Source organism: Apis florea, unplaced genomic scaffold, assembly GCF_048593485.1.
Source record: "Apis florea isolate Af1SG1 unplaced genomic scaffold, ASM4859348v1 contig_3034_pilon, whole genome shotgun sequence".
NCBI lineage: Eukaryota > Metazoa > Arthropoda > Insecta > Hymenoptera > Apidae > Apis > Apis florea.
This window is the reverse complement of record NW_028256693.1, coordinates 786,786-803,905: the sequence shown is the minus strand read 5'-3', so window position 1 is coordinate 803,905 and position 17,120 is coordinate 786,786. Positions and strand designations below refer to the sequence as shown.

Here is a 17,120-nt window from a genome sequence, read left to right as displayed (position 1 = left end):
AAATTGAGTTGACAATTCAAATTTCGAGAAAATTAAAATCTTCGAGGAGATTTTTCATCGAAGGAGTTTAATAAAAAAATCGCAAGATTCGACGTGCAATTCGATTCGATATATTTTTTTTTTCAATTGTCAAAGAAAAATTTGTAAGTCAGAGTGGAAACATTTCCCTCCAATATGGCGAAATTCTCAATCTGAGAAATCACGGATTCAAGATTGGCCCTATTTACCCCTAGGATTCTTGCCTCTATGCGAAGAGAGCGAATTGAGAAAATGCAAATCACGGTTACTTGTGAATGCAAATTGCTCGATGAAAGGTAGATTCGATCATCGTTAACCTTAGGCGAGATTTATTAATTAATCTCTAAAGATATTAAAAGCAGCTCGACTCTTATCGCATAGCTTCTATTAAGATCAACAACCTGATTAAGAACTCGAACATCGAGCCGGGCAATCGATCAATTTCTTAAACAGCTTTCACAATCCGTAACATAATTGAAAGTAACATAAGTGAAAAAGGAATATTAATTGATATTGGCATCAAAAAAAAAAAAAAAAAAGCTTTTTCCGATATCTATCTACATCAATCAAAATGAAAAAATAGAAATTTGTATTTATAACAGAGAAAAGTTTGCTAGAAATTTCAAGCTTATCTCGTTATCTTTAATTACTTTTCAAAAGATTTAACTTATAACATAGAATATCTCGATATGTATGTACGTACATATTTTAAAAAAGAGCAATACTTTTCTCAAAATATTTTATCAAAAATATAATCTTCAAATAATCAAATTTGAGGGAAAACCATTTTAATTTCCCAAGAGAGAAACCTATAATCACAAAGTAAACAGTTTTTAAACACCTTCTCGAATATCGAGTCAAACTCAACAACAAACTATTTCTAAACAATAATATTCAATCTCTAATTTTAAATCCCTCTATATTTTACTCCTGTACGATTGTTAAGAAAACCGGCCATTATTTTATTTAGCCGCGAGATGCGCAATAATTTTCCACCATCGTTCCATTATACGCCGCCATCTGGATTTTATGGCAAATATAAGATTCTACGATCGAGGGTGGTGATCGAGCATCGGTTAGCCCCAGATACCTCGAGGAAACCTTTACCTACCAGACTTAAAATCGCCAGTGTATCTATATAGACTTTTACGACAGTCGGTTTCGTGGAATAAGTCATCGATGCCGATATAAGAACCGGTATCGCCACCATATGTTTCCGCGTGTGTGACGTGAAAATGCAAATAGCGAAATGGCGTCCGCCGCGATACGCAGCGGACGTCTTTAATTTATATGCGAGCCACGCTCGCAAGATTTACGAGCGCCACAGGATCAAGCATCCCAAAGTTGCAACGGGGGGAGAAAGAGAGAGAGAGAGAGGGAGAAAAGAGGAAAACTTTTCCTTCCTTCTTTCCTTCCTGGTAAAAATTCTTCTCGCTGGACAATTAATTAATCTGATTCTGCAGTCCTTGCACAGTCCCCTTGTGTTCTTGATCACGCACACACAGCGGTGACTTCTTCTTCGAGCGGAATTTCAACGAGGGAATACGAATTAAGAATATCTTGCGAGATACTTGGTGGATTAAATCGCTCGATTGTTTGAAAAACTGTCCGAACTATCTTGGCCCATCTTTGATGTAAATTATCTTTGACAAGAAATGGGGGTATTTGTATCGGTTAAGTCTGAGCTAATTTATTTATTCCAATCGAAAATCTATTTCTTTTAATTTTGAAAATAACTTTTTGCGATTTGATTTCTTTTTCATAAACCTTGTCAATAAGAAATCTCCAATAAACGAAGCCTCGGAATTAAGTTACTTACTTTTAAATGGAAACTGTAAATCGTTGATTTGAATAAAGATTAATTCGTTGTGGATTATAACGAGAACCAATTTTAAATTTGCTTCTCGCGAAAACGAAATTCTTTGGTGAAACGTGATCTTACTTTGTTTGTGTGCAACGTAAATATAAATTTCTTTTTCATAAGTATAGACTTCTATAAAGGATATTCTAAACTCGAGTTTATCCACGTAAATTAATTTTAATCTCGACTTATAGAAGACTTTTTTCTTTTTTTTTCTTTACACCGAATTTAGACAAAATTGCAATTTTTTATAAAAATTCGAATCACCGCGAGAAAAAGAAGAAGAAGAAGAATTAATATCGCATCCAATTTTCATTCCAACGATCACGGAATACGTAGGAAGGATCCTCACATCCCTGACAACATCGTCTTCAACGGTATATACTCGAAATAATCCCCGCCACGATATATGGGCTCGTTCGTATTAGACTTTGATTACCCAGCTGGCGTTCGGGCAAACCCTCCACAAAGGGTTTATGGGGTTATATAATCCTGCTCCCTCAGCCTTCTACCACCACTCTTTCGGTCGAATCTGGGCCGTCTGTAAAATAATAGATGCCGGATATACGCGGTGTTTCATTGCCCGTTTTACAGCTTCGCTTGAGAGTGAAACTCGAACGATCTCTGCTCGTAATTGAATCTTGAATCCGGTGCACGATTAACAAATCGCCAGGCTGGCGGGCAAATGGAAGGGAAAAAGAACTTTGTGCCGAGCCGATTATTATTTGAACTCGTCGTTATACGAATATCTCCGTTTTAATCCTCTCCGCGATAGATCCGTGGTTTTAATTTAATTGGGGGGAAGAAAGAGAGTGAAAGAAGGAGAGAGAGAGAGCCCATTTCGAGGATAACAATAGTTTCAACTGTTCTTCTGGCGGGAAAGTGAATCGCGAAAATTTATGAAGAAAAATTTATGAAGGAGAGGGGTTTCATTTTTGGATGGAGGGGTGTAAAGATATGGAGGAACACGTCTGGGAACACGAGTGGATGGAAGATAATTCTATAACATTTCCTCGTCTGAGAATAGTTTCGAGAAAGTTTGATTAATCATTGACTTACGTAATTAATTAATCGAATGGAAAATTATCCTACGCGCGAAAATAAATGTGGTATAAGGTGAAATTTTCTTGTTCAAGAGTTGTTATTCAAGAGAAAATGGAAACGATTCTACGTATTCATCGAATAATTTAAATTCTCTTCTGTTTCTTCTGATTATATAATTCAAGCTCGCCCTCCACAAAATAAAGCTTCGAAAAAAATATTATTACATTTTTCTTCCAACTTGTTCTTTTCCCAGAGACGGAACGAAGTATTTTCAATTTTCGAGAAATTTTTCGGCCCCGTGTTATTACTGGGAACGAACGTCACCGGGGCGATTAACAATACAAGGAGGTGCAACCATTCACGAGGTATGAATTGCAAGGTTGGATTAATAAAGGATAGTATAACATCTTGGCGAGCCCTCACCCGGAATTAAATTTCCCCTTGTAAACTGTAGGTATAGTTTGCATAGCCATTACGAGCCTCCTGAGCCACTTTACTGTTCCGCCTCAGTGTCGTGTTATCGCGGTTCCACTCTGTCGTGTCTCTATTAAATTAGTTAGCCATTGCTTTATAGCTCCCGTTACCTGCGCGCGCTTCAACTTGTTTCTTACCAACCGTCCAAAAATATTTGCCCGTCTCGGGATAATTTCCAGTCCGGCTGGCAATTCGACTCGCTCACTTCGACTTCGTTGAATAAATTCTTAGTTGAAAATTGGGGTGAACTGTTGCTGTTTGATAACGTTTAATTATATTAAATGATTCGAATATTTATTAGTCCTCCACTTGATGGATCGCGAACCGAATAAAATTGTAGCAATGGATCAAATGGCATGGACTAATATTATCGATGGAATATGAAATATGAAGTGATAGAGTTGTGAGTTAAATAACTTGAAAATAGAGGAAAAATATTTTGAAAAATTACGATGGATGGGTAATATTGGCGATTATTTAAACTTGCAATAATTTGAAGAAAGATAAAATTTATTAAAAACTGGAAAGATTTGAGATTTTTTTCATAGAGTTTATATCCAGAGTTGAACTTTTCTAAGATAACGTAAGCCTTGCCGTTTTGGAGTAAAAGTTTCAAGAATCAAAAGATGCGTTGATAATGATCTTTCGATTCGTAACGAAGGAAATCAAAATTTTTCAAAAAATTTTCGCTGTCGAAAGAACACGATTCGAACCTATCAATAATAACGTTCTATCGTTTTCTATCGCATGCTCCATAAATGTCCATAAAATTACATTTTGCATAGACCAGTGATTTCGAAAATTAAAATTTCGTCAATACTCGATGCGATTGCAACGAAATAAATTTCGTTCAATTACAATTGTCACGAGGAAAAATAAAAAAGAAAGAAAGAAAAGAAATAGTCGAAAAAATATTTTGGTTCGCCCTTTCCCACATTTGCGTTAATTTATCCGCTTTCCACGCGGATTTGAAGGGAAAAAAATTAAGCATGGAATACGACACGAATACGGCCAATATTTGCACGGACCTCGGAATCTGTCACGGACACGCGAATAGACCGTATTTCCGTCCCGTTCCTCGAATTATTTTTGTTAACTGTCACCGCTCCGCGAATCTCATAAATCTCTGTAGCCGCACGATCTTTTGTTCGTCGTATTCACGGCTTGACAAAGCTGGCCAGACATTCCCAGAAAAATACGAGATTCGACTTACGTGAAATATTACGTGAACGATTCTCTCGAAATGTTGGAAATCCAATATTATTCTGTTTCGCGAAAGAAATCATTTGCATAATGTTTCATTCTCGACGGTACAAAACTAACGCCAAATTTATCATTTTATTATTACAATGGTTAAAGCCTGTCTTTATTTTTAACTTTACTTTCCAACAGGATTCTCCAGTTTTGAATGTTACATCAAACGCTATTCGTTAAAAAACGAATATTCCGTGCAAAGATACCCTCTCATGCCCTGTTGATGGTTCATTTTCTCGGATGAAATTTTAGCAATAGTACGAACGAGCAAATATCATTTATATTTTATTACTTTCTTTCGAAACAATTTTGAATTTTCTTAAATAATATCCTCACTTACGTGCACATTAAATTTGAAACAAAAGATAATTCCCGTAAAAATTCCCGAATAAAGATTATTATTGCAACAATAGGATAAAATTTAACGAGATACATTAATCCATGCAAAAGTATTTCGAAGAAATACGACACTTTTAACGTATCTATCGTTGAAAGTATTTTTAATTCCTTGCATTAAAAGATATTTTTCCAAACTATTTCTATCCGAGTGTCTCTCCGCGTCAATATAACTTTTTCCACTCGCCATCAAAATATTATCGCGGAACAAAATAAGAAAATATTTATTAAAAGAAGATTTCCGCTCGCTTCTTTCTTCCCACTTCGACGCATAATAATTTCATGTATTAAATCCACCGTAAAGCGACGCAAGTCAGCAACGTTCCATTAATTTTTAAGTTAACATCGTGCATAAGTTTAATCCGCGAACAAGCGGCTTGGAACGAGAATCCACAGTTTACGATCGTTGTTAAACGAAACAGAGTATAAGAATGCGGATCTGTTCAGAGGGGAGGGGAAGGGGTGGGCTGTTTTGCATTCAGAATATGCGGTTCCGGATGGTCTAGCGACCCAAGGACTCTAACCTCGAGTTTCCCTCCCCGTTATGAGCCCCCGAATTCAAAAGCTTACACGGCTATTGTTTCGCGGCCCCACCTCTCCCAGTTTGCATATTCGAAATGTATTTGAACATGTTATTTTTCCACATTTTGCGGCCAAGTTTCCACGTTCTCCTCTTTATCACCGAGTGAAATCATAATTCCAATTTTAACGAGGGAGAAAAATAGAAAAAAAAAAAAAAAAAAAGAAAGAAAGAAATTGGAGAGAAATTCTTATATCTGGAATTTTCTGGAAAGGTGATGCTATCGATCCATGGCGAGATATTCGAAATATCTGCAATGGCAGTGATACGAATTACGTTTAATGGCAACAGGGTTGCAAAGGGGATATCGATTATCGATAACGAAATATCGTTTCCTCGATAGTTTATCTCTTTCTCTTTCTCTCCGTGTTTATGTATTGCTTCGAACAAGGGTGAAAATAAGAAGGTATACGTTCTGTTTGCTCTCGGACCGTTCACCCGGAAGCAGCGTCGACGGAAGTTTTCACCGATAAGATCCTCGACGTGTTCGAGCGGAACAGGAAAGCGGAATTCAAGGGCTGGAACAATATGAACTTTCTTTCCACCATCAATTCGAAAATTCCATGCACGGAACTTGGAAGTTTTGGTCAAATGCGTGGCGCGAGAATTTTTAACATTGGCGCAGAAATTGTTTCGTTCCCGGATTTGACGTTGAATATTTTCTTCGATCTCGCGAAGAAGGAGAAGAAGAAGAAGGAGGAGAAGGATTCGAGATCAATTCTGGTGAGTGGATCAAAAAGAGTAGACAGTTGAGTTCTGGATCGTTGCACGAAAGATCATGATTTATCAATAGGCTTTCTATTCTACATTTTTACATGTACAGATTTATGATTCATGGAATTGTGATTTGCCAGTTTCGAAACACGAATGTTAGGATTTAATATAAATATACAAAATTTCCTGACTGGAAGTCTCAATTTGGAACAGGTTCTTTTATATCTTTTCTCTCTTTAACAATTCAGAAATGGGATTAGTTACTTGTAGGAACCATGTATGTATATTCATGATATTTCGTTTTCAAAGTTTGCTTTGCATTAAACACCGAAGGGGGAAACGTTAGCTCAAGATGGCCGAATTTCAAGTATAAAATAGGGAGAATAGGATATTCGAATCCCTTTGCATTCCTTAGGTTTTCTCATACTTTTTCTCATATTTTTATCTTTAATCGGAGAAATTCTCAATGGCGATTCGTTTTTTTTTTTCTCTTTTTCCTTTATTGCTCGCCGCATAAATAACGCGGCCTCGTTCGCGACTTTCTTCGCTCGAAATGCCCGCAATTCCTTCCTTTCTTCAGCAGATGCACGATTATTAAGAATTCTAGCGGTGCGAGCGAGGAGATTAGCGCCTGGCTGGCCAGGCCGCCCGTCATTTAATATGCAAACAAGAAAAATGCAACTATAAAGAAAAAAAGTTTATTGAGGCGAGCCACGCGCGCCACCACCCCGCCATTTATCCGTACTACTCCGTAATTCACCATCACTCGGCGCCTACCAGTTGTGCGTGCATTGTGCTCGACGCATATTTTCTACTAAATCTGATAATAACTAATCACGATTTGATTGACAGATACGAGCAATCGAAATCTGCTAGCAAAAGAAATAATAAGAAATCTTTTTTTTTTTTTTTTGAAAAAGATTAAAAATTGTTTTGTCCAAGATTACGAGATATTAAATTTTTCTAGTGTAGGTATTTTTATATCTCGACTCAATGTTTATGCCATTGGTCAATATTGTATCAACGCTGGAGAATTAAAACAAAAAATATACATATATATATATATACACACACATATATTAAACTATTTGGAAATCCCTGTAAATATTATTGCGATGCCTTTTTAATCCTTCTGAGAGGATCACCGATCTGTAAAACGTAAACACGTTTGCTCGGCGTGCAAAAAAGAAAAAAAAACACCATCATCAACACACGCGACAATATCAGCCCGCGTCATTTAATCCTCGGAAGAAGCCAGCTGGCGAAACGTACGTGTACACGCAATAAAATTCCCACTGCACGCGAAATTCCTCGACCGATATCGAATAAACTCAAAGCCGAAACCCTCTTTTTTTTTTCCTTTTTTTTTTTTTTTTTTACACCGCCTCTCCATTCCTCGAAGCAATTGCCTATAGGTGGAGATTGAAAAAAAGAGAGAGAGAGAGAGGGGCATCGATCACCGATCATCGTGAATCCCATCCCATCCCATCGAGGACCAAAAAGTCGTTCCGTTAAAAAATATCGAATAATTCATGGCCGTCCGACCAGCTGCAAACCAGCGGCCGAACGAGACGCGAGCATTGTTCCCTCCCCCCCGCCACCAGTCCCACTATTTTTCACCGTTATTTTCATCGCGTGCAATCTCCGTAATTATCGCCCCGGCGATGCGTCGATCGATCGAACGATCGATCGTTCGTTCGATCGATGCCATCCGCATCAATTGTTGCCGGGCGCCACTTCGCCCCTTCGTTAAATCGATCATCGGCCTTTCCTCCTCCTTTCGTCGGGTGTTAAGCGCGCGATCTCGTATTTCGTATTTCAACGCGGCCGTGGGGGTGTCACGCGCCATCGGCGTATCGGCTAATTGCGCCGACCATTAAGGATTCTCCAACTTGTGCATAATAAATAGTCGTTACGGGGTCGTGTAAAGCGCGCTTCATCACCGGCGAGATGGGGAGAAGGAGATCCTCCTCTCTTTTATCGCAAATTAATTAATCCTTGGCAGTTTTCATTAGAGACGCGGAAGACGCGGAGCAACTCTCTCGTAAACACCCTCTCCACCCTCTTCGTATAAATTGTTTGCCCACGTTTAAATGCCCTCGCAGGATTCGATTAATTTCTTCGACGCCTGCGATCGACTCGATCGCGATGTATCCTCTCTCGCGCTTGTCTCCTTTGTTTTCAACTTGTCGTCCCTCTTTCGTATTTTGTTTTAACGTAATTCGATCTTTTTCTTTTCATTTCTCTCTTATTTTCTTTTTATTTCTTCGCGGGTAGGAGGAGAGAAATACGTGGATTTTATTTTCATTGTTAAATTTTATTGTTAAAGAGAGGAAACGAAAGTGGTTTGGTCTCTTAAAAAGGGTACAAATTCAGTAGATGGAATAATTTTTTTAAAGTATGTTGAGAGAAATTTCAGGTATTTTTCTTTTTCTCTCTCTTAATACACTTTTGAAAATATTGGCCCGTCTATTGTTTTATCATTCGGTTTACCAATTTCAATATCCGAGTGTTTCATTAATAAATCTGCTTCATAAATTTGTACAGATTTTGTACCGATTAATCGGATATGTCTCACAACATATTGATAACGCATTGCATATTTTATTAAGCATTGTGGATGCATTTATATTTCCCCTTCATCCTCGATATTAAACATGTAATATCCTATTTATCAAAATATGGTGAGTATTGAATCAATATTAGGAGGCGATTCGTATATCGTTCTTAAACCTCGATACTTCAACGCGTAACAATTTTCAACAAAACATTGGAACAATATTTGTCCCTAAAAGATCTCATAGGTTCTCTTATTTTTATTTTGCGAAACGTTTTTGCCGCAAATGATGAAAAAGATATTTATCTAGAAGAAGAATTTTGCCATTTCACTGTATATTTATCGTCTAGTTATCGTAATAATTCTTTCCGTGTAGAAATTAAATTATACGACGTCGGTATATTAATTACCAAGAAAAAATCTAGAGAAAAGTATTCTCTTAAAAATTAAGAAAGACGATACAAATACTCTTTACACTTCACTATCTACCCTTCATTAAACCATCCTCAACGGCTCGTCAATCCTGTAATCCATTATAATTAACCAACGATTTTCGAGGAATGCGATCCAACAAATTTTTGTCCGTCATCCTTGGAAGAATGAACGGGACAAACAGTGCTGTCGGGAGGTAGAGGAAGGAATTTCATATAAAAGAAATCACTCAAAGAGTAAGCTTAATTCTTTTTCCGCCCGAGCGGTTGTAAAAGGATGTTTGCGTGCTAACAACAATTGCTTTTTCGATTACACAACTTTATCCCATCTTCCTGGGCGCCCTCTGATCTCGATTCTCGCCGGTAGTTTGGCTTCAGGAAACCGGTAATCGAGACATGAAAGGATCGAGGAATGAAAATCGCGAGGGGCGGGCTCTTCCACGAATCTGATTTCTAAGTTCCAAGGAGGAGATTTCTGTTGAAAAGAGGTTCGCAAAGAGGAGTCGAAAGGAGGAGGTGAAGACAGGCCGGGCAGAAACAGATTCGAGTATCTTTCCAACTCTTCTTTCGTCGAGGAAAGATCGCGATAGAGATCGTTTTCTTGTTGCGTTTGACGTGCATTTTTCAAACGATCGAGTTTCTTTTCGTTTATACATGGATTTCTTGAATAGAGGAAATCGTGGATTATTCTTTTTTTTTTTATCGCGTTTCATCCACCATGTTGATTGGAATTTGATCGAATTTCGTTTTATCAATGTCTGAGAGATACAAGTGGAACGTTTTGCGAAAGATTCGTCATTGACAAATGGAATATATTTCAGAAATTTCAGATTCAGATATTCTTGAACGTGTATCTAGAGATATCGAAGATTGAATTCGTTTTATTCGATCTCGTTTGTGAAAAGGTAATCAGATACGGAATCGAAAAGAACATGTAACTCATTATATCTCGTAAACAAGATGAAACGAAGCGTGTGTTTCTCCGAGATATTTTTATCAAATATGTATTTATAACAGAGAGAAAACGTCAAGAATAATTCTCTAATTATATTTCGTTATTGAAACGAATATATTCTACGATATATTTATATCATTAAAGCATTTATTAAGCAATTTATCGAGCATTTGCTAGAACAGAATAAATTATTCACTCTATCTATTTGTCTCACTTTATCTAACATAAACTTAAATTGCTTAACGAATAATTCTCAAAACGATATTTTTCAATACGTTGAGATCCTGAATTTTCAAGATCTCCAAAATCGATCTTTCAAATACATCGTGTTAATTTTTCTAATTGCATTGCAATTATAATGTGTTTCCACACGGCGTAGGATTTTCATTTTACGTTCGGGTAATTGAACAACGAACAATTTTCCTCCTTTCTTTTCCACGATCCACGGCCTATTACGTAGCAACCTATCACGGTCGATCGATCGTGATTTTCTTTCGCGCGGCGACTTCCGCGGCCCAACGTTTATGCAAATCGTCCTTTAAAAGGCTGAAATTAGGTTGGCCTCGTGGCCAACGATCCAATGACTTTCTCTCCTCACGAAATCCTTATTTCTCAACGCAACGTAACGCTCGTAGTTTAAACGGATTTTCATGGAAGCCACGCCCTCGACTTTCCCTCATAGCCGGAAAACAAACTTCGAAAAACCAGTTTTTCGCGAATCTCCCTCTCGCGAGCGCGAGGAATATCAAACATCCCTGAAATTTATCCGTGATAAATTTTCTCCCTGCGCGTGTAATCGTCGAAGGCAAACACGTCGATGGAATATTCAATAGTTTGAAAAAACTATCGAACCGATTATCGATATATTATATCGTACGATATTCCAGATTATCACGATATCACGAGTACTATTCAGTTTAGCTCGATTTCAGAAAATTCGAAGCGTGGAGGCTTTGATTCATTCAAGCATTCGCCACGATGAATGAAGCATCGTATATTTTCATGTTGGATTTACGTTGACGTTTTTTTCATCCCCAATCGAAGCGCAAATATTATATCTTTCTGAAAATATTTTATACTTTGCGGGCCACTTTGTGATCCTCTTTCTATTTCTATCCTAGAAATATGGAAACGTTAACAGGACATTCTTTAGATAGTTTTAAACAACATTTTCTTTCGCAAAAATTTTGTTAACGAATTATTAACGAAAAATACTGATCAATTATGAAGCACAGACAAATCCAAGCAACATAGAAGAAAATGAATATTGATAAAAAAAAATATCGAATTGTATCACGAACGATGAATAATAAATTGTAATGTTCAACACACATTTTCTTTAATATATTCATCACCGTTTCTTGGATTTGTTTGCGCTCGGAGGCACGTAGCCAATGTTATCGTCTTTCTTCACTGTTTCTTGTTAATAAAACTCGTTAAGCTGAAACGAAAGAAAAATGTTTAAGAAGAAACTGCAACGTATCTACATTTTTTTCATACGTCCATTCTTGATCAGACTATTGAGTTTAAATAAATTTGTATTACTTATGCAACTCGTACTTACAAACTTTGATAAACTTTTTTTCGCGTTACAAGAATCCACGATTTTCTCCTTCGGGCGAAATGTAACGATATTTCAATAATTTTTTACAAAAAATCTTCTTTCCCTTCGTGCGTCTTTTTCAAATCTCATTTTCCCGCGGTCAAAGACTCGCCTTTTAAGAGTAACGAGGACAAATCCTTCTTTCCCCTTCGTTTTTTTTTTTTTTTTTCGTTAACACAATTCAAAGTTTACCACTTTATCCCAGTTCCACGTACCCTTCGAAATCGACTCGAGATGTACGGGAGTTAGGAACTGTAGTATCGAAATTGAAACTTACGCGTATTTCCCAATGGCGGCTCGGAACGAGCCAACTGCAACTATTTGCCGCGTTTCGGCGCCTTATTATAGCGACAGAAACTGCGCATATTGGGTCCATATTGCGTTGGACTGGCGAAGATATTTCCGCAATAACGAGATGGGCGGCGCAGTTGATATCCTAATCGTGCGTTTCCTTCGCTACAGGCTGCTAGTAGGGAACGATAGTGTTTAATTGAAATCTTAATCAGCGAGCGTGTTTGTGAAAATTGATATCTATAACCGAAATTGATTTCAATGAAAAATGACGAGTCGGGATCAGGATAATTTTGATTGAATCCTTTCCGTAATCTTCATCACTGCGATGGATCAAAGCAACACCATTCGATTGATTCGAAGACATGATAATTGATCAGCTCGAATTTTGTAAATTTGTCATAAAAATAATTTGCTCTACTTTCTATCTCTTGTCTTCCTCCATGACATCGATTGTTATCAAAATGAAAAACTGATAAAAAAAAAGCATTGGTCATAATATTTTAAGAGTAGAGATCGATTAAGAAATGCGTTAAGTAGAATCAAATGTCGCGTGAAAAATGTAATTGTTACAGTTGAAACGAATACATGTTGAACGGAATTTAATTAAATTCAGAAAACTTGAGAATTTAGAACTCTTCAAAAAGTGTTCGTTACACATCAGAGTGTAATTCAATCAAGATTCATAATGAAATTTTTCATTGATCCACAGAAACTTAATTTCACTCTTCGATCTTCGAGTTCGTCATCAGTTGTACTCGAAACGAAGTCGAGTTAATTTCCATTTTAAAATCAAATTGACACTTGCTAAAGCGCAATTGCTAATCTGATCCACGTTTTCTTTCGGTTATCAGGCATCGTTTCACAACAATCAACAATTTGTAAGAAAGATGCGAATTGCGCTCATTTTTTGTTCGAGCATTCTTCATCCTTTTCCTTTTCCAAACTTGAACAACAATATTGGGCCTTTTGACGTAAAACGATACGACAATAACCAAGAATCGATACCATTGATCCAAAGTCTGATTGCCTTTACCCAGATCGCTTTGTTCTCTCTAAATAGCATTAACGTCGCCTTGATGTTCGTCAATCTGACGGATGCACGGTGAATTCCGTTTGACGCGAGATACGCATCGTTGGAATGCGACCAACGGTTTGGAATCCGGCCATTTTACGGTGCAATAGTAATCGCGAGCTTGTGATCTCAGACACGGCAATCTCGATTCGGATTACAGCTCGTTGGACGATAACCCGGCCTTCGAATTCAATTTCCAAAAACCGAATTTACCCTTGCTTCGTTCGAATTCTCGATCCAATTGTTCTTTGCAATATCCTTTCGATGATGGAATGATAACAAAATATCGAATTAGGCTTCGATTCGTTCGAATTTTTATTCTCGATCGAATTATTCTCTGGAAAGAATGATAAAATATCGTGCGCCTAATTTGCTTCGATTCGATTCGTTCGAATTCTTCCTTGGAATATTCTTCAGGTAGAACAATAACGAAATATCGTGCGCTTGAATCCGATTAAAACTATCCAATTGCACGTGTGTGTGCACAGTTAGCGCATGTAAAAAGCGTTTATCGTTATATCTGTTAGCTTATTTCTTAAATAGATGTTTTCTTCGACGGATGATTTCGGTTGATGAGGATAGGAAAAATATTGCGTACAAATTTGATCCGCGATAACTCGGTCAAATATTTTTCCATCAAATATCGGGGAGAGACACGAAAGGAAAAATATCGTGTTTTCCCTACGAATTGACGATATTTACTAGAGCTATCCCTCCCCTTCCCCTCTAACCAAAGCTTGGGGAATTATCCAAGGGTTGAAGGGGGCTGTGAAACGATAGAGTAAGCGGCAAAGTGTCGAGGGACGAGGTGCGTGGGGGGCGAGGAGGATCGTCGGTTTCCGGGTACGTTCACCCGCGACGACGAGTTTCATTCAACCGGGGGGGAAGGAGAAAACTTTTTCCACGGGATGAAGAAAGAAAGGAAGGGAGCGGGGTGGAGGGGAGGGAAGGTGCGTTGAAGCGAGGGGTTGCTGCGGTAAGCTTGGCGAGCGATATAAGTGCGTGAACAGGTCGTGTTACGCTTGGATTCAAGTGCGGTGTGCCCAGCCGCTACGTTTTAATTATGGCTTGCATTACTTTTTTAACCTTCGTTAACGCTATTAGCCGCGAGAATTATTTTTTTTTTTATTCATTATTTTAATTATGCTTGGAACGAAAAGGCGATTCGAAAAATTGAACAATCAATTATGAAGTATGGCTCGAAGTATCGAGTAAGTACCTGATTTATTTGATTTATTTGATCGTTTTTAACATCGTGATTAAAATAGCGCAGTTTGTTTCAAAATCGAAAAAGTTCAATTAATCATTACGAAAAAACTTATATATATGTATAGGTTTAAAAGTTTGTAAGATGATTGATTCTAAAAAAAAGTCGATTCACAACACAAAGTTGGCACATAAAGATGTCGCTTAAGGCTTATTTATCGACACATCGAAAGCCAGCCCAGAGTTTAACTACCGTCGTATTTGGAGAGAAGTTGACAAAGTTCCGTGACTTGTTAAATTTAACTCATAATACTCTTGCAACCGCAGAAACTGAACCCTATCCAATGTGAATTCTGTGAGCTGTGCTTCACGTATGTTATATTAGTTTTTCGACTTTGAAACGTGTACGTATCTCACGAATTAAAAATGATTTGTATTTAAATATTCTCGAATCAGATACATTTTTGACGAAGACGTTTCTTAAATTACGTCTCATCTGTTCCAGCATATTTTAACACGTGCGCACGTTGCCATCCTCCATCGAGAATTTTCGCGTTACACAGGTGCATTGACCGACGCTTAATTGACCGAAATGGATTTAAATTCGTTACGAATATATATATATATATACATATTCCTTTATGTCGCGCCACTATTCTCCACGTTTCATTAATATCAATATAAAACAGGCAGCGCGAATCCGCGAATTTCAAATTTCAATTTGGAGCTTTATTTTCATTCTTTTTATAACCCGAAATTGAACCGCTTTTGAATATGAAAGTGAATGCAGGATTCCTGCGATTCGGTCAGCCGATCCCGTGTTAAAATTTTTCTCGATATTAAACAATCATCCCTCTCCCTCCCCCTTCGAACAACCAATCGAACCGCCGCGTCTCATCCCAAAACGAGGAACAATAAATTCTCCCTCCCTGTTTATCGAAACTTCGGATCGATCGATCGGTGGATCGATCGAAAATTCGTCCCATCCCGTGTACAAAGTCGATCCATCATGATCCTCGACGACACTCGAACTTCCGCCAACGTGGAACTCGACTTTCCCATCGAAACAACGTTTTCACACCACCTTCGTGGCGTGTCTCTCGCCCTTGTTTGACTCACGCATCCCCACCCCTTTCAACAAGCTTACTCGTCCCCTCGAGCATTTTTCATCGGTAGCTTATAAATAATATGCTCGTCTTCCAACCTCTCGTTTTTCAATCCTCGATTCGAACCCTCGCGGAGAAGGGAATCGAGCGAGTAAAAAGTTAAAGGGTTTTATTTTTCACTTTCAACGACGATTCAAGGAGGTGGATCTGATCGTACGATTTTCTGATATTTCGAGGGAGAGATCGACGACAAATTGCGGCGTGAAAAATATGAATTTAAAGTTCTAATTTCTTTCTCCGTGCAGGATGGGCGAGAGGCTTTCAACTTCAATTTCCAAGGAGGGAATAAAATATTCGTTCAAGTTTTCTCCGTTTATTCCGTAGCGCGAGTTATTATTCCTTGCCTCCCTCTGGCAAATTCTCACGGCTCGGACGACTATTTCGGCGTTAAAAGGGAACGTTGCTTGTATTTGTATCCCGTTTCTGAAACACTCTATCTGTTGATAAATAACGTTAATTGGGACGGCCATTTTCCTCGTCCATTATTCCCCTCAAGTAGATTGTGCGTGCAAGCGATAGCCGGATGACTGTTTCTTGCGTTTATTGTCGAGATTTTTCAAAGAGGAGAGTTGTTTCAGATAAGAGAGGAAAAGAAAAAAAAAAGGGAAAGAAAGGCATTATCAACTCGAGTACGGAAGAAACGAGCGTACAATTATCTTGAATTGCGTTAAGATATTTTTAAAAAGGTTTTTAAATCTTCCAATCTTTTTGAATCTAATTTTTATAGATAAGTGTTATTTTTCGCTCGGTTCTTTCTTCTCTGATTCTAGAGAAAGAACGAAAGAGAGATATATTTCTTACTTTGTAACGAGGAAGAAGTATTTCTAAAAATTGATAATATCCTGCAATAGTTGAGCGAGCAGAAGGAATAATTACGAGATCATTATTTCGCAAATTGAGATAAAAAAACAAAGAAACAATATAGAAATTTTTCCTCGATTTTCTCGAGTCGTTGTAGAACGTGCAACTTCGATTTTTCATAAACTTCCGGTTAATTTGTAAAGTTTGTTGCCCAGATTTTCGCCCCCCCCTCCACGAGGAGAGATTTTATCACGGCCTTATTTAATTTTATATCCCAGCAGCTGTACGCAGAGAACTGGCCGCGGCAATTTCCATTCGAGAGGCAGCGCTGCCTTTTAAACTCACTCTTCTTTTTTCTTTTTTTTACCCCTCGAAAATATGAATTGCAAAACTTACATATACACGAAGCGGTGCAAGGTTCGAGGAAGGAAATTGGACTGCCCGGGATTGCTTCGACTCTTCGGGAAGGGAAATCCAAGCGAGAACTTGCCTCGCAAGCTACATCGGGAATCGTTTAACCCCTCGTTAATTGAAGCTTGATTCACTTCCGTCCTTTGCTCTTAATTAAAACTTAATACCATAGATTATTAAAAACGGACAAGGAGAAACAACAAGGCAAGAAAGATCGAACGATAATTAAAATCGTCCAACCTTTTTAATCTCTCTCTCTCTCTCTCTCTCTCTCTGTTTTTCC

The 17,120-nt window shown here is 37.9% G+C and overlaps 1 protein-coding gene across 4 annotated transcripts in view; it reads right to left on the bottom strand.

Moving 5' to 3' along the window:
• Positions 1–17,120, bottom strand: part of LOC100869858 (uncharacterized) — a 198,563-nt gene that overhangs the window by 24,064 nt on the left and 157,379 nt on the right. The gene's annotated exons all lie outside the window — the stretch shown is intronic.